This window comes from Bubalus kerabau, chromosome 15 (assembly GCF_029407905.1).
Source record: "Bubalus kerabau isolate K-KA32 ecotype Philippines breed swamp buffalo chromosome 15, PCC_UOA_SB_1v2, whole genome shotgun sequence".
Taxonomy (NCBI): domain Eukaryota; kingdom Metazoa; phylum Chordata; class Mammalia; order Artiodactyla; family Bovidae; genus Bubalus; species Bubalus kerabau.
The window spans coordinates 22,994,757-23,020,662 of NC_073638.1; the positions used below are offsets into that span (position 1 = coordinate 22,994,757).

General features: G+C 43.7%; 1 long non-coding RNA gene across 2 annotated transcripts in view; it reads left to right on the plus strand.

The window, feature by feature from the left end:
- The window catches only part of LOC129628035 (uncharacterized), a 42,475-nt gene extending 17,360 nt beyond the window's left edge, over positions 1–25,115 (plus strand). For both annotated transcript variants that reach the window (XR_008702699.1, XR_008702698.1), the window contains exon 3: positions 24,999–25,115. This is a non-coding gene — a long non-coding RNA (uncharacterized LOC129628035). The remainder of the gene's footprint in view (positions 1–24,998) is intronic.
- The last annotated feature ends 791 nt before the right edge of the window (positions 25,116–25,906 follow it).

The following is a 25,906-nucleotide window of genomic DNA, read 5'->3' on the forward strand; positions in this document are numbered from 1 at the left end:
AATCTATTTGTCACCTTCACTGCATAATTGTAAGGGATTTGATTTATGATATGACTTTTTGTCATACACCCATCAGTTTTTAGTTCATTCTTGCTCTCCAGCACAATAAGATGCTCTAGACCGCTGGAACCAGGTATTTCTTTAAGAAGCACATATTTTGTGTGTGTGTGTATCAATGGTATTTAGAATCCAGATTTAGTTGCTGTATATATTAGTTTCCTGGGGCTGCTGTAGCAAGATATCATAAGCTTTGTGGCTTAAAACAGCAGAATTTTAGGCCTTCCTTGGTGATCAAATGGTTGAAAATCCTACTGTTAATGCAGGGAACACAGGTTTGATCCCTGGTCCAGGAAGATTCCACATAGCTCAGGGCAACTAAGCCTGTGAACCACAACTACTGAGGCCGGGCACCCTAGAACCTACTCTCTGCAACAAGAGAAGGCACCGCAGTGAGAAGCCCAGGCACTGCAACTATAGAGTAGCCCCTACTCACTGCAACCAGAGAAAGCCCTCGAGCAGCAATGAAGATCCAGTGCAGTCATAAATACAGAAGGAAATCAGTATATTACAGAAACAAACAACAGAAGCTTAATGTCTCCCAATTCTGGGGGCTTGAAGTCTGATATCAAAGTGTCTACAGTCACGCTCTCCTTGCAGGCTCTAAGGAAGACTCCTTTGCTGCCTCTTCTTACCTCCTGGTGCTCGCCAGCTGTCTGTCCTTGGTGTTCCTTGACTTGTGGCTGCCTTGCTTTAATATGAGGAGGAACTTGTAGGGCTACCATCCATGGGGTCGCAGAGTTGGACACAACTGAGCAACTGAGTATGCACACATGCACACTTTAATATGTCTGTTTACACAGGACTATCTCCCCTCTGTGTGTCTGTATGTCTTCACATGGCTATCTTCTTATAAGGCCACCAGTCACGCATATAGGGGTTCTCCCTAATCTAGTAAGCTCTCATCTTAATGACTACATCTGCCAAGACCCTCCTTCCAAATTAGATTGCATTTGCAGGTATCTTGGGTTAGGACTTCAATATATTTTTCTGGGGGACACAACTCAACTTATAATACTGACTGTGCTTACTGAAAGTAAGATGTAATTTTTCTGGGCCATTTCAGTGAACAGAGCTAGGTTGAAATCTCTATCTATCTATATATATGCTGCAGCTGCTGCTGCTGCTGCTAAGTCACTTCAGTCATGTCCGACTCTGTGTGACCCCATAGACGGCAGCCCACCAGGCTCTCCTGTCCCTGTGATTCTCCAGGCAAGAACACTGGAGTGGGTTGCCATTTCCTTCTCCAAGGCATGAAAGTGAAGTCGCTCAGTCATGTCCAACTCTTAGCGACCCCAGGGACTGCAGCCCACCAGGCTCCTCCGTCCATGGGATTTGCCAGGTAAGAGTACTGGAGTGGGTTGCCATTGCCTTCTGCAATATATATACACATATGTAATTATCAGTTTCCCAGGTGGTGGCTTGGTGATAAAGAGTCCCCCTGCTAACGCAGGAAATGCAGGTTCCCTCACTGGATCAAGAAGATACTCTGGCATAGGAAATGGCAACCCACTCCAGTATTCTGTCTGGAGAATCCCATGAACAGAGGAGCCAAGAGGATTATGTCCATAGGGCCGCAAAGAGTCGGACATGACTGAGCAGGCACGGCATGCGTAATCATGAGTTTATGCTGTATACTCAATTTCAGTGCCACGGGATTCTCCCTTTCCTCTTGCTCATCCTGTATTTGTATCATGAACCCTGGCAAGTAGGATTTGTCTACTTGTATGATACGAACAATATAGTGTCAGAATTCAATATCAACACCATCAACAACAGTCTAAAATTCAAGATTTTGTTGCAGTTTCATTTGTCCTTAGAATATATTTCCTCAAGGTTATTCAGCCAATGTATTGCATTCAAAACTTACTTGAATTACTTTTTTGTATGTGGTTATTTAAATATTTTGATGTCAATTAGGGCTATTTGTTTTGAGTGTATTCAACTTTAGGTTTTTAATTGATTTAGCTTGTGTTTTGAATATGTGAATCCACTTCTTTCTTCCTTGTTGATTTAACTTATTTTTAAAAATATATAAAATGTTAACTTCTTAAAACTGTATAAAAATCATACTCAGAATTCTCCCTCCCCTCTGTAGTTCTTTTACTACATTCTGACTCACTCCCGTTTAGGTAACTAAAATTATTATTTCCTGGATCAATTTCCTGTATTTTATTTTGTAAAAATTAACAAGCATATAAATATGCGTGTGTATGCAAGTATATATTTTTTCTTATCTCTCCTTATTTCTCACACAAAAGTCAGTGTATTATAAAAAGTCTAATGCATCTCTTGCTATTTTTTTTTTTTAGTTTACAATACATCAATCATTCAATAGCTGTTCATAGATACCTTCCTTACTTCTTACAGCTATAGAGTTCTCTATTGTGTAGTTTGTCATTTGTTTAATCAGCCTCTTGTGGATGAGTGTTTAGATCATTTCCTATCATTCTTGTTGCAAATAGTACAACAAAGAAAAGCCTTGTGGTTGTTTTTATCATGTAATTGTTGGAGAGGTATCCTTAGCGTCTACTTTTGAAAATGGGACTGCTAAGCCAGAGGGCAGAAGTGTTTGTAGCTGAATCAGGTATTGCCCAAGTCCTCTCCATTGGAGTTGTACCATTTTTTCATTCCTACCAATAACATACGAAAGTGCAAACAGACTGGCTGTAAAGATTTTGAAATTATTGCTAATTTTTTAATGTGAGAAAACAGTTAATTTGTCTTTCTTCATTAAGAATGAAGTAGAACATCTTTTAATATTTTTGTGTATGTGAATAAATTTATTTTTGAGTGTGAGTGGAAGTCAGTCATTTACCACTCTTTGCAAACTCATGGACTGTAGCCCTCCAGACTCCTCCTGTCCATGGGGATTCACCACCCAAGAATACTGGAGTGGGTTGCCATGCCCTCCTCCATGGGGTCTTCTCAACCCAGGGATCGAACCCAGGTCTCTCACATTGCAGGCAGATTCTTTACCAGCTGAGCCACCAGGGAAGCCCAAGAATATTGGAGTGGGTAGCCTGTCCCTTCTCCAGGGGATCTTCCCAACCCAGGAATCGAACTGGGGTCTCTTACATTGCAGGTAGATTCTTTACCAACTGAGCTACCAGGGAAACCCCAATTTATTTTTGATTGAAATATAGCTTATAATATTAGTTTCAAATGTTCAGCGAAGTGGTTCAGTTATACATATACATATACCTGAATAGACAGATGTGTATATATATAGATATAGATATATATAGATATATATATATTCCTATTCAGATCCTTTCCAATATAGGTTATTACAAGATATTGAATATATTGCCCTCTGCTATATAGTGGTTCCTTGTTATTTAACTGTTTCATATATAGTAGTGGAATATCTTTTGATATCTTTAGAAGACATTGTATGTTTTTTGTTGAACTGTTTGTTTACAACTTTTAATAATTTTATTCTCAATATTATTGTATTAGAGATATTAGGCTTTTATCATTGTACACATAATTTTTTTCTCCAAATTTCTTGTTTGTCTTTAGACTTATATTTTTTTATCATTGGAAAGATTTTTTAAATGTAGCTAAATAATGAGTTTATTTTTTTTTAATTGTTGCTAGATATCCAGTCACAGTTAGAAAGGCTTTTCCTGTGTCTAGTACTTGCATTGTTCCATCTCTTACATTCAGATCTTTTGTGCATTTGGAGTTTATTCTGCTAATGATGTAAGGAAAGAAGCCAATTTCATCATTTTCAGAGAGGTGATTCAGTTGCTTTAATGCCATTTGTTAAAAAGTCCATTTTTTTCCTCTGTGGTTTAAAACATCAGTTAAACATCATTTCAGTTCAGTATCAGTTCAGTTGCTCAGTCATGTCCAGCTTTATAATATAAAATACTAAACTTCCTTGTGTACTTGGACTATCTCTGAAGTCGCTATTCAGATTACTGGTCTGAATTTTACTTTGTCTGATTTTAGAATCAGAACCTTCCTTTCTTATTTCCATTTTCCTCTATAACTTGCCCATCAATTTATTTTTGGCATTTTTGATTCATTTCATTTTACATGTCTTTTGTATTCATCACATATTTGGGTTTTGCACTTGGAACCAACCTGAAAATTTCTTTATTTTAATAGATACATTAAGTGCATTTATATTTATTAACGTGACTCAGAGGTTTGGCTCCAACTTTTCCATCTTTTTGTTATATTTACTTATATAGAGAGTGCATCATGAGAAACGCTGGGCTGGAAGAAGCACAAGCTAGAATCAAGACTGCAGGGAGAAGTATCAATAACCTCAGATATGCAGATGACACCACCCTTATGGCAGAAAGTGAAGAGGAACTCAAAAACCTCTTGATAAAAGTGAAAGTGGAGAGTGAAAAAGTTGGCTTAAAGCTCAACATTCAGAAAACGAAGATCATGGCATCGGTCCCATCACTTCATGGGAAATAGATGGGGAAACAGTGGAAACAGTGTCAGACTTTATTTTTTTGGGCTCCAAAATCACTGCAGATGGTGATTGCAGCCATGAAATTAAAAGACGCTTACTCCTTGGAAGGAAAGTTATGACCAACCTAGATAGTATATTGAAAAGCAGAGACATTACTTTGCCAAAAAAGGTCCATCTAGAGCGCTGAAGAATTGGTGCTTTTGACCTGTGGTGTTGGAGAAGACTCTTGAGAGTTCCTTGGACTGCAAGGAGATCCAGCCAGTCCATTCTGAAGGAGATCAGTCCTGGGTGTTCTTTGGAAGGAATGAGGCTAAAGCTGAAACTCCAGTACTTTGGCCACTTCATGCAAAGAGTTGACTCATTGGAAAAGACCCTGATGCTGGGAGAGATTGGGGGCAGGAGGAGAAGGGGACGACAGAGGATGAGATGGTTGGATGGCATCACTGACTCGATGGACGTGAGTTTGAGTGAACTCCGGGAGTTGGTGATGGACAGGGAGGCCTGGTGTGCTGCGATTCATGGGGTCACAAAGAGTTGGACATGACTGAGTGACTGAACTGAACTGAACTGACTATAAGCATTATGTTGTATTTACTGTGTTTCCTTCTGTTATCTATTCTTCACTTTTTCCTTTTTGTATTTCTCTCAGAATTTAAGAAATTTTACAGTTGTTCTAGTAGTTTATACTTTGTATGGTACCCATGCCCCTTTTTTTCTCACTTAGGGATTTACTATTTTGTTGTCAAGTTTAAATGTAAATTTTGACTCCTCTCTACTGCCTATGTGGCAATCAGTAACTGTATTCTTCTTCTTCTTTATCTCTTATTTCCTCAGTATTTTAAAAATTTGAATTATATATATATATATATTTTATAGAACATTTAGCATTTGCATTATGGTCTATTCTTGGGGCTTCCCAGGTGGCGCTAGTGGTAAAGAATCCTCTACAGAAGGCATAAGAGATGCTGGTTGGATCCCTGGGTCAGGAAGATCACCTGGAGAGGGGAATGGTACCCACTCCAGTATTCTTGCTTGCAGAATCCCATGGACAGAGGAGCCTGGTGGGCAAAGCAACTTAGCATGAATGCACATACTTCTATTTTCGACCCACATTGTTTTTAGTCTTAGAGCACCAATTAAACATACTCAGTACTTGAATTCCTTTCTTGAAGTTCCCCAGACATCTCATCTCAGTTAGCTGAAGTTTGACTTCTAGTAGACTCCTCAGAAAGGTTTCTGAATACAGTTTTCCCTCCATTTTTGCATGTTTGAAAGTGAAAGTCGCTCATTAATGTCCGACTCTTTGTGACCCCATGGACTATATAGTCCATGCAATTCTCCAGGCCAGAATACTGGAGTGGGTAACTTTTCCCTCTTCCAGGGGATCTTCCCATCCCAGGGATCAAACCCAGGTCTCCCAGATTGCAAGCAAATTCTTTACCAGCTGAGCCACAAGGGAAACCCAAGAATACTGGCTGCTGCTGCTAAGTCACGTCAGTCGTGTTTGACTCTGTGCAACCCCATAGACAGCAGCCCACCAGGATCCCCCATCCCTGGGATTCTCCAGGCAAGAACACTGGAGTGGGTTGCCATTTCCTTCTCCAATGCATGAAAGTGAAAACTGAAAGTGAAGTCGCTCAGTTGTGTCCGACTCTTAGCGACCCCATGGACTGCAGCCTACCAGGCTCCTCCGTCCATGGACTGGCATGAGTAGCCTAACCCCTCTCCAGTGGATCTTCCCAACCCAGGAATCCAACCGGGGTCTCTTGCATTACAGGCAGATTCTTTACCAACTGAGCTATCAGGGAAGACTTTGCATATTTAAAACTTTTCTTTTAGCTTTGGTATTTGAAGAACGGCTTGGCTGGATATAAAATTCTTTGCTCACACTCTGTCCTGGAGTTTTTAAAAATGCTGTTCCATTGTTGGGAGAAATTGAGAAGCTTAACTTCAAATCTTTCCTTCAAATATCAAAGTTAAATGAAAGTTAAGTTGAGTCAAGAGATGGCTGACTCAAACATTCCAGTCAATTTCCCAGGTACATGTTGGGGCATTTCAATACACAAAACCTAGTCTTTTATTTCTAAAAAGTTTTCTTGAATGATAGGTTTAAATATTATTTCTGTTCTATTTTTCTCTCCCTCAGAGATTCCAGTTACATATATTGGATTATCTTTTATTGTCTTCTATGGTAATCACGTTTTCCCTAATTATTTTTTGAACACCTTCTTTTCATCATTTTTTTTTCTTGACTGTTTTGTGTCTTTCTTTAATGTTTCTTGTTATATTTTTAGCTGAATGTATTCTCTCTTGGGTCCTTTGTAATTTAGTTTTTATTTCTAAGATAATTTTGTCTTTTTCTTCAATTAGTTTTCTAAATTTAATGAACACTTGCTTCACATCTTTCTGGTTTTGGTCTATTTCTGTTTTCAGGTTTTTAATCTTCAATTTGAATTGTTTTTATACATGCAAATGCCTGTTTGGGGATATTTAATCCAGATTGAAGTGTTGCAGTATAATTTTCTTCTGCTTCTTGGTTGGATTTGGGGGTGAATTTTCACCAACTGACAGGTTTTTAAATTTCATTTTTCTTTTTCTTTTTGGAGTAACTTTATATGGATATCCTCTGTAATTTTCTGTTTATTTTGAAATATTTATTTTCCCAGACTGGCAGTAAGAGTTGTATGAAGACAGGGATGAAGGTTTACCAAAATTATTTTTGGAGCAGTCTTACCTGAATTTTGTTAGTTCAAGAGCACCTTCTTGTTGAGATATAAAATGCCACTCTGCTGCATGGTGCCTGAGAGAGGAGAGGGGTTAGAGTGCCTTCTAAGTTGGTGATTTTCTTTAGTTTCTGTAGAATTATTAATATCCATCTCCTGTTTCTTCTTTCCCAGTGCTATTAAGCCTCCAAATGATGCTCCTTGGAAGTCTTTCTCTCCTTCAGAACTCAGAAGTAGCCCCTCTTCAAGATTGCTGTCTTTGGCCCCTTGCATCTTCGAGACTTTTCCAATTGATGTCTCAGTATCCAGGGCTCAGCATTAGTCTCTAACATTGTCTCAACATTTCTTTTTTTTTTTTTTGTCTCAACATTTCTCCACTCTGGAGACGCTTTCTTTTTCTAGTTCCTACACCCTCTTCCCCTCTCTCACCCGTTGCTTCTCTCCCTTCTCTGGTATGCATTCTCTAGATGACTTTGCTGGTTTGGTTTATTTCCTCACTTATGAGTGATTTTAATTTCGAAGTCATCTTGGCTTCCTGCTTATGGCATAGCTGGGTTATGAATGAACTTACTCTTCTGTTGATTTTTTAGGATGTATGTATTGATTTGGATTTAAGTATCTACTTTTATCCTACTGGAGCTTAGAGTCCTCAGAAGCTTTTAATTTGAAATAAATATTAGAGATTATTTATTCCAAACCCATCTATTTACAAATGATGAACTTAATCTCATTGACTGCAAACATTCCCCTCAGGGTTACACAGGAACAGAGCCAAGACTACAACCATTCTTCCTTCTCATCCTTTAACAATAAAATACTTTTTCAAAACAGTTAAATTGCACTATGGGGAGAAATCCCCAAAGTCATAAGTCTCAGGGGTTCCCACACACTTATTTGCATCCCAAGAGGCTACACAAAATAGTAGTTGCTCTTCTGAGTTGCTTGAAATTACAACAAATGTCCAAGGAAACATTTTTGATCCAAGAGGAATTTGTCTTCATCTTATCTCTCTATGGGCAGGAAAGGTAGAGATTCTTAGGGGTCTGATTGAGTCTAGAGGCTTATTTGCATGTAGGAAGTTAAGAGAAGAAACAAAAATGCGGAATGGTCTCCTCTCCTTTCCCCAGAATCCTTCAGGATTGTTTTACCACCAATTTTCCATTTGTTTCTCTGGCAAAGAAACCACAGAGGTAGAACCGCAGGATCAAGGCCCAAAATACTGGTGAAGGCTTGCTCATTCAGTCCCACATCACAAATGGTGACTTTATGATGTTGTAGGCACTCAGCTGAACATGGTGAGAAACAGTGAGGAACAAAGCCAAGTTGTTTTCCATAGAGAGTTCATTGTCTAATGGAACGAGTCTGCATGCATTACACAACCCGTGTGGTAAGTGCTGTAAGATCTAAATACAACTGACAATGGGAGGAAACAAGAGAGGTGGAACAGGGATTCTGCCTTGCTAAACTAAGAGGCATTTGAGTTGACTTTTAGAGAATGAATAGGAGTTTCCTAGAGATAAAATTCAGGAACTCATATTTCATATTTAGTGAATTGGAAGCAGGTGGAGAATAACTGGAAGATTAGGCATGGCTGTGTACCACAGGCTAGATCTTTAAAGTCCAGTGTATCTCAAACTTTAACTTGTAGGCAATAGGAGGTGGTAAAGCGTCTTAAGTAGGTCAGTGACAGGATGAATTTTGTGTTTTAGAATACAGGGTGGATTGGAAGGGGCATGCCTGGAAGCAGGGAGTTGAATTAGGAGTCTACTGTCATAAAACTGAAAGATGACTTACTTGACTTCCCTTGATGACTTACTACTCTCTCGCTCTGTACCTTTAGGTACAACCACTGCCTGCTGGAATCCATCAGACATCTGGACTCAACATGTCCAAACCTTAAACTCATTATTGACTCCTTCCTACCTTAACATGCATTCCCTGTTTTAATTCTTGAGCCCAGTCACCCAAACCACGTATGAAGAATCTGCTTCTCCTTCACTCCATACATCCAATAGTCATCTACCCTTAAAAATTCAGTCTCAGATATCCTCTCTGTCAATTCCAATTGTCACTTTCTTGGTGAAGGCATAAGGAAATAATGTAGTGTGAAAAACCATGTTGGGGTCAATGAACTAGAGGTTCCAATGAGGTCACAGAAATTCTGGAAAGGGAGTAAGAAACTGTGTTGGAAAGGCAGGAGTCTGGTTGGCGAGTGTGATGCTTGAAGCTGAGGTTTCAAAGGTGGTTTGTTGTTCTGAAGGTTTGGTGTGGCCATGTGAATGAGGTTGAAGTAGGAGCAGGACATTATTAGCAGAGATATGGAGTTTAAGGAGCTGAGAGGCCAGAGTATGATTTGGGTCATCAGTGTAGACATTAAAGTCCCTAAGATAATGACAGTAATAAGAGCAGTCGTCATCCCTGTTGTCCTCATCTTCATGGTTATACTAGTTGATATAAATATACATAGTTATGTATATACATATATACATAGCTCTACTAGGGGGTATCCAAGAGCTGTCATGAGGCAATAGGAGGTCACATTCATCCCTTGATGCACATTTGTATCAAAGATGTGAAGGAGAACCAGGATATTGTTTCTGAGATCAGCAGAGGAGAAAAAAGATTTTTAAGAAGCAGAGGTAGTGTCTACAGCACCAAAGGATGCTGAAGGGACTTGGGGCTTGGTGCTTGGACACCACTTGCGGCCTGGGCAGGAACAGCTCCAGAAGCACGGATGCTTGACTTTAGAGATCAGAGCAGTGAATGGATGGGCCAGACACAGGATCAGAAATTGTACACACAGGGTTGAGGAACTCATCTGTGAACAAAGGAAGAAATGAGGTGATGCTAAAGGAACACATTTATCAAATGAAGGAGGCTTTTGTTTTTGTTGCTTTTGTTTTTCAAATTAAAGCTAAGGGAAACATGTGCCTATTTATGCTTCATTCTCTCACTCTCTGGGGAAGGTGGGGAGGGGCTAGGGAAAGGTGTGGTTTTACAGCAAGAGGGAAAAGTCAAAATGTTCACACCTAAGTCCTTCATATCCTTGGTAAGGAAGGATGTGAAAGCGCAGTGAGTCAGATCTACTATCACTAGTCCAGACTTTCCAGAAGCTGTCACTGGGAAAGAAATAAACTCCAGCTTTCTAAGATTAACTGATGAATTCTCTCCTTCTTTTTTAATTTTGAACTTCGGCACTTCAAGAGCAAAGAAATTGTTATGGATTACGTATTTGTGTTCCCCACACCCCCTGCCAAATTCATATATTGAAACCCTAATCCCTGGTGTTATTGTATTTGCAGATGACCAGGTCAGAGGATGAGGGTGGAGTCTCTATGAGGGACTCTTGTTGTTGTTTTTGTTTAGTTGCTAAGTCGTGACCAACTCTTCTGTGATCCCATGGACTGTAGCCTGCAAGGCTCCTCTGTCCATGGGATTTCCTAGGCAAGGCAAAAATAATGGAGCAGGTTGTCATTTCCTTCTGTAGGGGATCTTCCCCACCCAAGGATCAAACTCCCATCTCCTGCTTGGCAGGAAGATTCTTTACCATTGAGCCACCAGGAAAGCCCCTTATAAAAGACCCAAGAGGGCTAACTTTCTCTCCATTTCTGTCTCTCTCCATCCTCTCCTCCTCTACGTGAGGATACAGTGAGAAGGTGATCATCTACAAGCCAGGATGAGGGCTCTCATCATGAACTGAGTCTGCCAGCACCAAGATCTTGGATCTCCCAGTCTCTAGAGCAGTGACCAATGGATGTTTGCTGTTTAAGCCACCCAGTCCCTGGTACTCTTGTTATAGCAGCCCAAAGAGACTAAGATCGAAAGCCAAGTTCCCCCTGCTCTATAGCATCAGAGAGGCTGCTGTCTCTTCTCCCTCCTCCACACAAGTCTTTAAACTGTCTATTTCTGTGTTCCCACATTGCGATCGGCTTCAGCTTTCCGTTGACAGGCTGAGTGCGTTGGCTCATTCATGGGGTAGACGGTTGTTGCCCGTTCTCCAGCCATGACAAATTGCCGACTGCTGGCATCACTGATGAAATAAGTAAGGCCCCTGCCACCCCAGCTTCTATTACTTTTTAATATGAGTTACTTTAATAGAAAGACTTAAATGCTTCTTTCTGCTGCTTTGCCTCAGCACTTCTGGGGTCATAAATTCTTCTCCCTCTTGTCTGCTATTACTGGCATATCAATCCTTTCTAGTTCCGAGAGCACTAAAATTGAAAGAAAACAAGGTTGTGGCTTTATGCATTTTTAATTTAAAGAAATCCCAGCTTTGAAGTTGAGGGAAACAATGCTTCTGGCAGAATGGCGTGGCCACCACGAAAGCCTTCAGAGAAGTTGGACCCCTGGAAGCTCTGCAAGCAATTGGCTCCATCCTTCATCTTCAGGGGATGCTCAGCTGACTGTGCTCTTATGAATTCCAATCAGGATGCATATCTTCCCCACTCACCCCTCTTGTTTTGTCTCCCTCCTGAGAACAGACAGAAACCACCTGGGATAGGAGAGTTCACACTCTCAGCCTTAGAGAAGAATCCATGCATCATTGGATTTGTCCCCAAGGATCCAAGATGAAATGTTTAGCTGGTTGCATGACAATGAAGGGAAAAGAGTGTCTCCATTCTCTTTAAGGCAAGTCTCTTTGGGCACTTAGTTTCAGGGTCTCAAAAGGCTACAGTCTGAAAGTCCTTCCTCACCTCTAGCTCACATTGCAACCTCAGGGAGGGAACCTATTCCCTCGAGACAGAAAAAAAGGGCAAGCTGGCAGGAAGCCCAAGAAAGAATGAAATAAAATGTCCCTTTAGGCACGGCCCAGAGGCATGATTAACACCACTGCTCATCAGCATAAAATATATTCAATTATGAGGGATTAAGAGGCTTGGGAAAGCAAAATGCTAAAGCAGATGAAAGATGAGCACATTAGTGGAAAACAGGGCCCCAGGATGGCAGCGGCTGACACTGCCTCCGGTGTGGAAGTGGCTGTCGGAGGCCGCTGGGGAGTGCAGCTCTGCATGCGACTGGGGCAGAGTGTTTCCCAAATGCTGGGTTCTTGAGAGGTTCTGTACCCTTAGGAGGGGCTGGGCCTGGAGAAATGTGCTCTCTGCACTGGCCACAGTCACCCTGGAAAAGAAAGTGCTCTGCAAGCAGCTTTGTTTCCCTGAGAGCAGTGCTTGCTGAAAGGCATCACTCCAAGGGGCTCCTTGAGAGTGCTGACCACTGAGACACCCCACAAGGGAGGATCACTTGGCTCACTCTCCCACACTCTCATCTGTGAACTTACACAGTTTAGGCAGAGAGGAGAGTGGCTGAAGCGTGCTGTGCCTGTGTGTTGGGAGGCAGGGCAGGGCACTGGGTAGGTGGGTGAGAGCCCATCAAACAGAAGGCAGAGAATCAGAAGAACCCCAAGTAACCCCCCCGAGGAGACAAGGTAGTAAGTCCAGAGCTAGGACCACATGGCCTCTCCGCTGGGAAGAGAAGACCAGCAACCAACAATTAGCTGAGCAAGTATTTGTAGCTCCTTCTATTTGTCCATCGCTGCTATTTATTCATCACACCGTTCATGATGCAGAGAAGAGCTGGTTGGGAGTGTGGGAACTGGGAGAAGACTAGCACTAGAGAATCACTGATGGAGACGCTTAATAATCTTTCCATGAACCAGGCCTGCAGGTGATCCCAGAGCTGAATTCCCAGAAATAGGAGGAGTTACTCCAAGATCAGAGCAAATGGTTGAAGAACAGTATGTGATTCAGAGAGTAGTCATTAGAGTTAGGAAGACCTGGGTTTGAACTCAGATTCTGAACTGACTACTAGGTGTGTGACTTGAATAAGTGGCTTATCCTTCCTCTGTCTCTTTGTCTTGCACGTCGGATGGAAATCACAGTTGTACTGGTCTCGTAACATTGTGGTGAGAGTGATGTTCAGTATTGTGTGAAGCTCTTAACACAGTCCACAGTAAGCTTTCAATGCATATTTGTAAGTATTATCACCTTCAGGGATGAAGCTGAGAAAGATGTGCAGAGAATAAAAGAAAGTTAGCACTATCTACAGTAGTCAAGATATGGAAGCAACCCAAGTGCCCATCAACAGACAAATGGATAAATAAGATGTGATATATACAATGAAATATTACTCGGTCATAAAAAAGAATGAAATTCTGCCATTTGCAGCAATGTGGATGGATCTAGAGAACATTTTGTTTAGTGAAGTAAGTCAGACAGAAAAAGACATACTGTATGACATCACTGATACGTAGAGTTGAAAAAAGTATACAAATGAGTGTATATGCAAAATAAAAATAGACTCACAAATGTAGAAAATAAAGAAGTTACCAGTGGCAAGAGGGAGATGGGCAGGAGCAAATTAGGGGTATGGGATTAGGAGATATAAATGACCATGTATAAAATAAATAAGCAACAAGGATATAGTGTACTGCACAGGGAATTACAGAATTATAATAATTTATAATAGAGTAAAATATGTAAAAAGACCAGAACACTATACTTTATACTTGAAATTAATATAATGTTAATATTATAAATCAACAATACTTAATTAAAAAAAAAGAAACAGAAAGTCATTAAGGTGACAGAAGCAAATGGCAGGGGATTTGACAATCTTACAAGCACATCTGTCTGGCCTGGGGCTGTTTGCTTTAGACCATGGATATCATGTTTTCTGTGCTCTAAGGGTCTTGAAAATGTTTTATGGTCCCTGACAGCCAAGGTAGGGGAGCCAAACAAGAATGTGAATGTAGGAATTCAGAAACTCAGTCTAAGTTCTTCATGATATGTTGGGATGGATTGAGTTGAATTTGTGTAGGGGATGTGCTTAGGTCCAGAGAAAGTGGTTTAATCACACTGGCAGGGCTCTCTGTTACTTGTCCCAAAGGTGATGTGGGAAAGGTTAGTCCATTGACATATACTTGGCCTTTCTGTTTCCTAGACAGAAACATTCTATTTAGGTTGGTTTATAGTGAAATGGTTTAAAGCAACTTTGCCAATTAGGCTCAAATGAATCTGCCTTCCTTCCTTCCTTAGAAAGGACTCAGAATGAAAAATGAGAGTTATTCCTTTTTATCCAGGAGAATGGAAGGGTAACTTTTTTTTTTTTTGCATATCTAACCTTTCAACAAAAGCACTAGGAGGATATTACTTGTATCACTTTGCAATACATTTATTCAGTTCATTCATTTAACAAATATATATTGAGTTCCCCTTATATGAAAAACACTGTTCTATACCTTGGCAATGAGCAAAGCAGCCCCCAAGGAACTCAGAAAGGAACAAGTCAGGTTGACAAACATCTGTAATCAAATGAGGAGAGAGCAATGATGAAAGCAGGTGAAGACAGGATCCCCTTCTATCTCTGGGATGTGTACTGACAGTACGGAGGAGGGATGGTGGAAAGAGCTGTGACATGGAGCAGGACCCCCCACTCTCTATGGGATTTGGCATGGCATGGCCACAGGATGACTAATAAATATAACTCTCCAAGGAAGTAAAACAAATTGCATGGGAGAGAAATAAACTTGCCATTTCTCTCTTGGTTCTTAAGCACCCAGGTCATCTCAAGCCTCCAGCTTTGGTACCAAAAAGCAGAATTGTAGCTTTCCAGGTGTATCACCAGCCAGAGGTAGTGCTGGAACCAGGGGGGACGGGAAACACGACTGCAGTCCCATCCACCTTCTGACCGCATTCACCTAGGTTCTAAGTCCCTCATCCTTGCTTACTGGTTGACGCAATAAAAGTAAAGGCAAACGTGAGAGTGGAGAGATCTGTCACGGGAGCTAAGAAATGGAAGCAGGAGTGGAAGATTTTCGAATCCAGCAAAAGAGGAAATTACTCATAACCTTTAAGGCTATGCCACCCTGTGTTATGACTACAGAGCAAACTCTCATAGGCAACAATAAAGCCCAAGCCAGTAAGTTGAAATAGACATTCTGCCCCTAGTAGAGGTCTGTAAATATCAGTTGAATAGATGAATGAATTGTTTATGCATGCACCATATTCTCCCAGCCCAAGATTTGATTTGGTTTCCATGGCTAGAGGCCAGATGCCTACTGGGAAGTCTTCCAAATCACCAGTCTTGATCTTTTCTTAACTGCTCCCAGGGGATCTAGAGAATGATTCTGGTATCTGGCACAAGCAGCATGGCACTGTGCCCTGCAAGGGTCGATGCTCTATTCCTATTGGCCTTGGGTCCAGGCACCTGCTATGCAGAGCCTACCACCCAGATGGTATAGACTCAGATTCCAGTCCACTTGGAAAGGCCAGGTCCTGCCAACTCCATCTCCAAGGGGACAGTCTATACAGACCCCATATGCCAAACTACCCAGGACTCTGCCAGCCAAAAGAGGGTGAGTGGTCCTGTCCTGTAGCCCCACCAAAAACAAGCACCAGATGGGAAACTGGGGCAGGGGGTGGGGAACAGCTGGATGACATTTGCTACATAATAGCTCTCGAAGGATTTGAAAAATCATTGTTCAATTTCCCTTCCCGCCTTCTTGTGTAAACAAATGTCCTATATCAGGGTTGTGGAAATCAGGATTTTAAGTGATGAATCTCATCATCATGGCTTCTTCATAAGCACCACCACCACCACACACACACACACACACACATAAACACGTACGCACCACATTCAAGCTCGTACATACAAAGACACATACATTCACCTTCATTCACCTTCAGCCACAGGGCAATGCTGCTGACTGTCAGTCTAAGGCCTTATTTCATTTATTGTGTATCTAAAGCCTTGCCAGGAGTCCAGGCTTCTTCTCTCCAGTCTCTTTTAAAAATTAAATCTGGCTCTTTGGGGCTGCAACAGGAAGACTGAATTTGAGATACAGTAATTCTAGATATTTATATCCTTTAGTCACTTGCTCAGTTGGTCTTCTGCAGCTGTGGTTTGTTAGGGATTATCCCACCAGAAGGGATGGCAGAAATACACGTATTTAATAGGAATTTTTTTCCTCCATTTCTTTCTCTGGCTCTAAACAGCAACTTGGAAGGAGGGAGGTTGAACCATAGGAGAGGATCTGAGGGACCAGGAGCTGGGAGTTGCCCAGGAGCTGGGAGCTTCAGGCCTGCCTGTAGGGAGGAGCAGGATGGGAGCCTGGAAAAACTGGGAGCTGGATCCTAGTCCCCAAACTTCAGGAGAGGAGAGGGGCTCTGCAGACACCCCTTTATAGGAGAATTTAAAGCCCACTTCTGCTTTCTGTGGCCCCTAGTTTGAAGGCCAGGTGTTCTATGGTCTGGACAACCCATTATGTCCTTTCTTCATTGCTTCTAGGTACATTCTCTTCATCCCAGAGAGGGGCTCAGGACCTTGGAGGACCCCTGAAACTCCCGCATGAAGCTCTGGAGCCTCCTTCTTACAGGCAGGAGCGCAGGTGTTTACCCGGGAAGGGCCGACACATCTGCAGGTCCCGGTGGCCCATAAACAGTGCTTGGCCTCCATCCCAAATCCCTTCGAGATGTGCAAACACTCAGGGCTACATTTCCATTCACCTTCTAGCTCCAGTTAATAGTGTCCCAGGCCATACACATAGAAATCAAACTTATGGTTACCAAAGGGGAAAGTGAGGGAGGGACTAAATAAGGGGGTTGGGATTCACAGATACAAACTATTATACATAAAACAGAAAGCCAACAAGGACCTACTCTATAGCACAGGGAGCTATATTCAATATCTTGCAATAACCTATAATGGAAAAGAACCTGAAAAAGAATATATATAGGCTTCCCTGGTGGCTCAGATAGTAAAGAATCTGCCTGCAATGTGGAAGACCTGGAATTGATCCCTGGGTTGGAAAAATCCCCTGGAGAAGGGAATGGCAGCCCACTCCAGTGTTCTTATCTGGAGAACTCCATGGACAGAGGAGCCTGGTGAGCTAGAGTCCATGGGGTCACAAAGAGTAGGACACCACTGAGTGACTAACACACACACACAGACACACAGACACACAGACACACACACATGTAACTGAATCATTTCTCTGTACACCAGAAACTAACACAACATTGTAAATTAACTATACTTCAATTTAAAAAAAGGGAAAAAAACCAAGATCCCAGGAACCTTTGCAGGGGTAACGGTGTTTGTACACGTGTTTCTTGAGTCTCTTTAGCAATAATCCCTCAGCCTAGGCAGAGGTTTAGTCTTCACCAGAGAAAAGACAGAGAGAAAAAGGATAAAACTTCCCTTTTCTTTAAAAGCTGTGCTCTCCAGTTGAGAGCCACTCACTCCGGCTTTCTGTAATGTGACGATATCTCCCCAAGTGAACCCATCGCATTCTGGGAGCTCAGCATAAAAATTACAGCTGCCTTAGAGGCCAGCTGACCCTGATGCATCAAGCCCTGGAGTGAGGCCAAACCACCACTTAAAATGACAATCCTGGACAAAGTGGCACAATGACATGTTAAAAATATATAGATGGATATAGATGTAATATGAAAATATACATTTTTCCTGCTCTCACTGTCAGAAGCAGGCATGTTAAAGGTATTAACAATTAGTGTTCCTCTCTGGAGGGATCCTCGAGTTACATGCTTTGGAACCCAGACAGGAAGCAAGAATCAGGCAGCAAAGCAAAATTAACCCAGACAAAATGAAATGATGCAGCCCAGGTAACTGGGATGGAAGGGCCCAGAGGGCAGGAGGCAGTTGCCTGTCTCCTGCCCTTGTTCCACCCCACTCCCCCATCCCCCCACAGCTGTTTGTTGGGAGGAAGGGTTTACCTAAAGGGGATGAGTGCTGCAGGAACCAAGACTACCAAAAGCAGAGTTTTTCGTTTCTGAGGGGCAAGACAACCAGGGAGGAGATCTCTATGCAATGTTCCTCCAAACTTCTATCCCTGTCTTTCTAGGGCACCTAGAGCTGGGTGGAAAGCTTGGCATGTGCACCCAGGAGGCACAGATGTGGTCCCCCGCACTCCACCCCTCGGGGCTGGCTCCAGACACACAGAGCTGGAGGTGACTCAGGCTGAGATCTGAGGTCATCTGTCCCCAGCAGATGCCTCCTGTACTAGGGGGACGGAAATTTCCCAGACTAGCTTGTTTCCTCAGGGGTGGGAGAGACAGAAGCAGTTCTGCCTTTGTTTCCAGATTTTAATTTTCCTAGAATCTGCCCTAAGGGAATGTCTTTTTTTTTTTTTTTTTTTTTCCTCTTTCTTTCCAAAATAACTCCTTAGTTCACACAGGAGAGAAAATCTTTTTGCTCTTTCCTGTTTAAGGACAGAAGATGACTTTTCTACTCTTAAAATACAACACCTTTCTGTTTCAGACTCCTTGCTCTGGCTCTTTGTAGTGGGATATAAAATTCCTAGTACTGACAGACTCAGATCAAATTTCCGGAGTGAAAGAGTGCTTTGGTGATGTGTTCTCCTGTTTTCCAGCCCCCTTTGGGCTTTCTGGCAACCACACTGCAGGTCTCTCTTTCTCAGCTCTAGTGTTTACTGCTCTCTCCCTTTACATTTTCATTTTGCTTTTAGAGTCCTAATGTCTGCCTTTTTTAACCTAAAATTTTTTTATTTTTTTATTTTGTAACCTACGCTGCCCTACACTTGGGCAAACTCTGGGAGATGGTGAGGGACAAGGAAGCCTGGTGTGCTGCAGTTCATAGGGTTGCAAAGAGTCATACATGACTTGGGGACTGAACAACAGCCACCTGAACTCAGTACAGCGTACGCTAGTCTTACCAGTACAGCTCAGGGAACACTCTCCTCTGAACACACCATGTAATCAGCTGCCCAGCGCCCTCCCTCACCCCGTCCACAGCACCTCTCTCTCTGCCTGGACAGAACCCCAACTTCACACCTATCACTATAGATGAGATGTGCCTTTTCTAGACTTTCATATGAATGAAATCATCCCGTATATGCTCTTTCATGCCTGGCTTTTTTTCGTTCAGCATTATGTTTTAAAGATTCATCCGAGTTGCTGCATGCATCAATAGGTTTCTTATTTTTAAAGCTGTGTAGCTTATTGTAGGAATACACAGAATTCATCTGTTCCTCTGTTGTTTCCAGTGTGGGCTAACATAACTAAAGCTGCTCCGAGCATAGTTTTACATGTTGGGGTTTTGCTCTTCTTGTTTGGTGGACAAATGCTCTCTTTTTGTTTTTGGGTACACCCAGAGTCAGAGAAGGCAATGGCACCCCACTCTAGTACTCTTGCCTGGAAAATCCATGGACGGAGGAGCCTGGTAGGCTGCAGTCCATGGGGTCGCGAAGAGTCAGACACGACTGGGCGACTTCCCTTTCACTTTTCACTTTCCTGCATTGGAGAAGGAAATGGCAACCCACTCCAGTGTTCTTGCCTGGAGAATCCCAGGGATGGGGGAGCCTGGTGGGCTTCCATCTATGGGGTCGCACAGAGTCAGACACGACTGAAGCGACTTAGCAGCAGCAGCAGCAGAGTGGAAATGCTGAGTCATTGGACATGTGTATGTCTAGGTTTCTTAGATACGTCCAAACCCCACATTCTAAAGTGCGTAACAATTGCTGTAACAATTGGCACTCACGTCCGCAGTGTGTGAGGGTTCCAGTACCTCCATATTCTCTCCACTACTCGGTTTTGTCTCTCTCTTTACTTGAGTTATTTACACATCAAGTTGCTGCATGTCTGATTATCTGGGTTCTCTTGCCCCTTAACTACACCCTTAATTCCTCAAAACAGACTATGTAAGGATTAAAGGGTTAAGCTCCCCTGGGCTGTGTTGATGTTAAAACTGATAGCTCTGTGTCCAAGAACCCTCTTAGTCTTGGGCAGACTGGGATGGCCAGTCACCCTAAACATAGTATAATGGAAAGGAAAGAGGCTTTGGCAAGGAACCAACCTGGTGTGAATCCTAGTTCACCTACTAGCTGTGTAAAAATCAGTCAAGGGAAAGAGTGTCAGACAGATGGATAGATATATGACAGAACAAATACAGTAAAATGTTACTGGTACAGGCTAGATGATGGGTATACATATGTGTTAACTGTAAAATTCTTTCTACTTTATTGCATGTTTGAAAATAATAAAATGTTGGGGGAAAGACAAAACAGGAATAACGCTGCTCGGCTCTAGGAGTACCAGGTCTCAGACCTCAGAGGAAGCTGTTTTTTCATGTCATGGAATCACTAAAGAGAACTCACGGCCTCATCATTCTGGTCTTCACATTTCCGTTGCCTCACCCTGTTCTTCTGATTCCTAAAAACCTTTCAGAAGGAGGGAGTCAGGAGAAAATAGCAAATCAGAGCAAATGAACAGAACTTGTCTTTAAATTCCAGCAGTCCCATTGCTTTGCCCAGAGTCATCTTATAAACACAGCCAGAAGCTTGCTGTCATATTCCCCTTTTCCCCACTGACCTCCTGCTGGCCTCACACAGACTAAGCTGGACCATTACCCATGACCTGATGCCTTCTTGAGCCATATTCGCCAGCCTCTGCTTCTAACTTTACTGTCATCTCTGGCAAAGCTGACTTACTTTTATCCTCTTTCAAAGCCATCCCCTGTTCCCATGGCAACTTACTGGGGGTCTTCTGTCACCATGGGAACATGGCTGCTGGGTTTAAATACACCTTATCACCACAGCATTAAAAAATATGGGGAGAGAGGGAGTCTGGTTGTCAGGGAAACAGAATTCAGGTCTTCTCCATGAGAGATGTGCTGGGGAAAAGGATGTGCTGTTGGGAGTTTAGAATCAATGCCACACCCAATCTGATCAGGTCTTCTCCATGAGAGATGTGCTGGGGAAAAGGATGTGCTGTGAGAGTTTAGAATCAATGCCACACCCAATCTGAGTCCTGCTAGGATGGTCACACACTCACTGTGCAGATACTATGGGGTGTGTGTGTGTGTGTGTGTGTGTGAAATTGTCTTTGCATCTTGGATATCTGAAGAACCTCACTGGAAGGCACTTTGGGGATTTCCAGGGTCTCAGAGGAAACTCATAGCTCAGTTGGAGGGTATAGGGATAGCTGGTCTCCCTCTCTCTCTTATTCTCTCTCTAACACACACACACAGCACTGTAGGGCACCTTCCTTGTCAAGAGGACAGCAATTCCATAATCCCAGGAAAACCAAGCCAAAAGAGAGACCTGAGCATAAAACAAAAGGCATAAACAGGGTTTGTGTGCGTGTGCTAGTCACTCAGTTGTGTCCAACTCTCTGTGACTCCATGGACACAGTAGCTGCAGTAGCCCACCAGGCTCTTCTGTCCATGGAATTCTCCAGGCAAGAATACTGGAGTGGGTTGCCATTTCCTTCTCCAGGGGATCTTCCTGACCCAGGAATCCAAGCCAGGACTCCCAGGTTGCAGGCAGACTCTATCGACTAAGCCAAGAGTGAAATCAGATAGGGTTTAAATGATGTGAAACAGGAATCCCATTTAAAGAGGGTTTAAATGATGGGAAATAGGAATCCCATCCACAACATGGATAAAGACACTGCACCTGAAAAAGGCCAGTACTGCTTCTTCTGGTCAGCAGTTTGTCCTTGAGGCAAATGGGACACTGAACCAGTCAGCCACCTCGTCAGAGTGTCGAGTAGTGGGCACATACCTTCTTAATCACGGTGGAGAGCTGTTGAGCTAAGGAAGACACTTGGCCCATCCCCAGCAGAAGAAAACAAAGACATGGAAAACACACGGCCGGCTCCTGGATCACAGGCTTCCAAGGACCAGAAGGTGTGTGGAAGCTCAGTATCACTTATACACACTCCAAGAAATGAAACAAATACCACCCGATTAATCTCTATGTCATGACTATCCAAGTGTCCAGGCCCTTATGCACATCTGGGAAGTATATCTCTAGTAGGCTTGGCCCTGGGAAGAAACATGGACAGATGTGTCCCAGGCACAGCTGGTAGCTCTTCTCCCTTTCCAGGGGGTCCCAGGGTCCTCAGACTGTCATAAGGTGACTCACCTCTACCCATGGCAACATCGTGCCCAGCTGAGACCCATTCCACACACAGTCCCCTCTCCCTCACCATGTCAACCTTGTCTCTCTTGAGCACGGAGTAGAGGAAAGGAAAAGGGCTCTGCTCTTGGGAAATGCTGGGGTGGAATCACAGTTTGCCGCTTTCTAGATTTGTGAGCTTGGAGGAATCTCTTATTTAAGTTTCTATTACTAAAATAAATTTACAAGATGAGTCTAAGGACTAAATAAGATAATGAACATAAACTTTCTCTGTAAACAATGGACTCAATGTACTGACAAGGACTGATTGTTCAACCTCTGGAAAAGCCCACTTCTGGTCTAACAGGGTACCCTAGACTGTAGGAGTAATTCTGATGGGTGTCAGTTCAGGTCAGAGCTGGGGGTGTGGACATTTCTGGTTGTGAGCTGACTGGGGCATGAACCAGCCCCCAGTACCCAGCACTGTGCTAAAGTCACTGTAAGTTCAACAATGGCTGCTCATTCACAGGCTGGTGCTGTTGATTGGGACCTTTGCTGACCTTGACATTGCTCCACACCTGTGGGTGGCAGTGTGCAGTGAGAGTCCAAGTGCCCAGGTTCAGACTGGGCAGAGGCAGGTGCGCAGAGCAGCTGCAAGGGGAGGGCTGTGAGTTGTGACTTTCTCCCCCAGGACTGACATGATTCATAGCCCCAGCTGCCAGGAGGGGACCTCTCTGTAGCTTTCGACTCCATTATCCTGAGCTCTCTGCCTCCTCTGGCCACTGCACCGTTTTCTCCTCTTAACACTTGTCCACTTGCCAGGCCAGCTTAGTAATAGCTCCAAGAAAGACAGATTATCAGTGCCTCTGCAGAAAGAGCCACTTATTCATGGCCTCACCTAGAGTTTTATGAAAGGAAAAAGCATGGCAAGAGGAATGCTATTTCCTGCTGCCACCTGGATGGCTTTGCCTGAGAGCAGAATCCAGGTGCTGGGTGAGCTAGAGGGAATGGTAGCATGTAGGATGGAATGGCATCAGAAAGAGGATGCAGGATCCGGACAACAGGATACAGGGATAGGACCAGGAAGTCTCCTGGCAACAGTCTCCCAAAGCACGCCTCTGGGTACCACCAGGGGCATGTGGCAGTGTGCCTGGGGCTAAACCATAAGGTACATGCAAATTGTGCTCTCTGGTGAGTCAACTAAAACATCATTTTTGTAGTAAATTGAACACGGATATATTTTGATGCAAAGTACAATTTTTGCATGAATTGTTAAGAAAACAATTGGGACTTTCAATTTTTTCTTGCTGTTCAGTCCTCAGGGCATGTGCTTAGAGCCATGGAGATATGAATTTGCTCTCTTCTGACATCAGGGTATTTCATTCAATCATGCATTCATCCATTCCACAAATATTTTTTGAGTGACAACTATGAGTTAGGCAGCAGTGAGAAAAACACATGTAGACCTTGGGTTCATGGAATTTCTACTCGAGGGGAAATCTTTGAAAGCACCAATGATCCCAAATTCTCTCATTTGTGTTTGAAGATCAGGCCATAGGAAATGATGAACTTCCTTTCTGCTTATCAAATCCACAAGCAGAGATCGGATAAGCAAAATCTGCTTGTTGGATGAATGAGTGAATGATGGATGGTTTCCAACATTGGATGAAGAGACCAACTAGTTGACTCTGAAAGTGCTGTGTGATTCCTGACTCTGTGCTATCTCTCCCTTGTGCCCTGTGGACTTGGCAGAGAGGTGCTCTTGGCCTCCCTGGGGAGCGGGGGTTGAGGTTTCTAGAGCTCCTTCCAATCTGTCTCTTTCAGTCTCATTTCTTGACCCCTTGACCCTTGACTGCTTCCTCCTGGAACCTGGGCGGTCCAGAGTCTCCAAGCCTTTCTCTTACCTTTATTTCTCATGACCAGTCAGGCAGTGGAATCCTAACGGGCCAAGAGTCTGAAAAAATAAAATACAGTCAGCTGTTGGTTGAGAGACAAAAGGAAAATTAAACATTTCTCTTCTGGTTCTGTTTAGGCCACTGGCTGCGTTTGTTCCAACTTGGCGGATGCCCTGCAAAGGCAGGTGGTTCCTAATCAGAGATGTCTAGAACTTTGGCTCTCAAAGGCAGCACCCAAACTGATCTAGCCCCGGAACAAGAAGGAGAGTGGGGGTAGTGCCTATGCCCTCTTCCCTCCAGGTGGGGTTGAGGATGAGAGTATAGGGCTCTAGAGTGGCCAGGCTCCTGTGGTGTGACTGTTCCCATTGGCTCCTTTGGAGGTGTGTGTGTGTGCACACGCATAGCATTCACAGAGAGATTTAGGCACGTTCAAGTACCTCACACATTCAACCCTCACAACAACGCACTCAGAGGATGTGGCATGGTTATCCTTCTAGAGTCAATAAAACTGATCTTCCAAAGAAAACAAGTGTCTGGGTTCAGGTCTAGGGTACCACGATGATTCATCCCTTTAGCTCTCAGTGTGGGCTTCAGAGAATTCAAATCCCCAACTCCTTCCAGGTGGGAGAGGTACCTGGCTCTAAGGAGACCCTTCTGCCAGAGCGACTCATTGTCAGTCCCCATGGGAAGCAGGTGAAGGCTCTTAAGTGCTCAAGAAACTTCTGATTACAGGCAAAGACACAAAGCTGGCCCTGGAATCTTAAAACAAGAGCTACTGTACCTTGAGCAGGGTTCCCTGGGCTGCTGAGCTGCTCCACATGCAGGCCTGGGGCGGGTGCCCCCTTCCCAGGCTGCGAGGTAAGCATCTCTGATGCTAAGTGAGAGGCCATCTCAAGGGCCAGGTCCCTCAGTGACTGAGCAGAGAAGTTCCCTCCTCCCGGCATCTCTGGCATGGCAGCCCCACTTAGCACCGGGGAGATCTCATTCTTCACTTTTTGCCTTTCCAGGTCATCTATCACCCAGAAGCAGGGTTATGGAGAGATGTTTAACGTGGAAATGACTCTTGTGGGGAGCTGGAAGAATAAACTTGTCCCTAAGGCGCCATGTCTCATTCTGGTTGCGAGGCAGGGATGAGGAGGCAAGTACAGGGGTGGGAGGAAGGAGGTGCCCAGTGGGGGTGGCGAGGGCCTGCGGAGAGAGGATTTGGCAGTGTCATGGTTACCAGCTGAGGAGCTGGAGCCCAGGAAGGTGTGGGGAGCTTCCCTCTCACCTGGAAGCCCAACATGCCTTAAATGTGTCTGGTGAAATCCCTGCCACTCAGCAATACAGGTTTGTCAGAAGCCCTGGCCCCACCCTGGTGTGTCAGCTCCTTGAAGAATGGGGGTGGGGGAGATCTCTGCACCAGGAGCCTAGGTTCCTGCATGGCTCTCTGCAGCTGAGGCTGGGCAGAAATTGGGTGACATCTGCACTGGGCCCTGGCCTAGGTTTGAGGCCAGAGGGGAATGCGGCCATCAGGACAAAAGTGTTTTTTTGCTATGAAAGTGAAAGTCGCTCAGTTGTGTCTGACTCTTTGCAACCCCATGGACTATACAGTCCACGGAATTCTCCAGGCCAGCATACTGGAGTGGGTAGACTTTCCCTTCTTCAGGGGATCTTCCCAACCCAGGGATCGAACCCAGGTCTCCCTCATTGCTGACAGATTCTTTACCGGCTAAGCCATAAGAGACGCCCAAGAATACTGGAGTGGGTAGCCTATCCTTCTCCAGCAGATCTTCCTGACCCAGGAATTAAACTGGGGTCCTTTTGCTATGAGGAAGAAGGAACGGAAAAGGACGATGTATCCTCCTTGGGTTTTTAGGACTCAACACTTGCCTCAATTTCCCTCACATCTGTTGCCAGCTCCTTCTATTGAGGA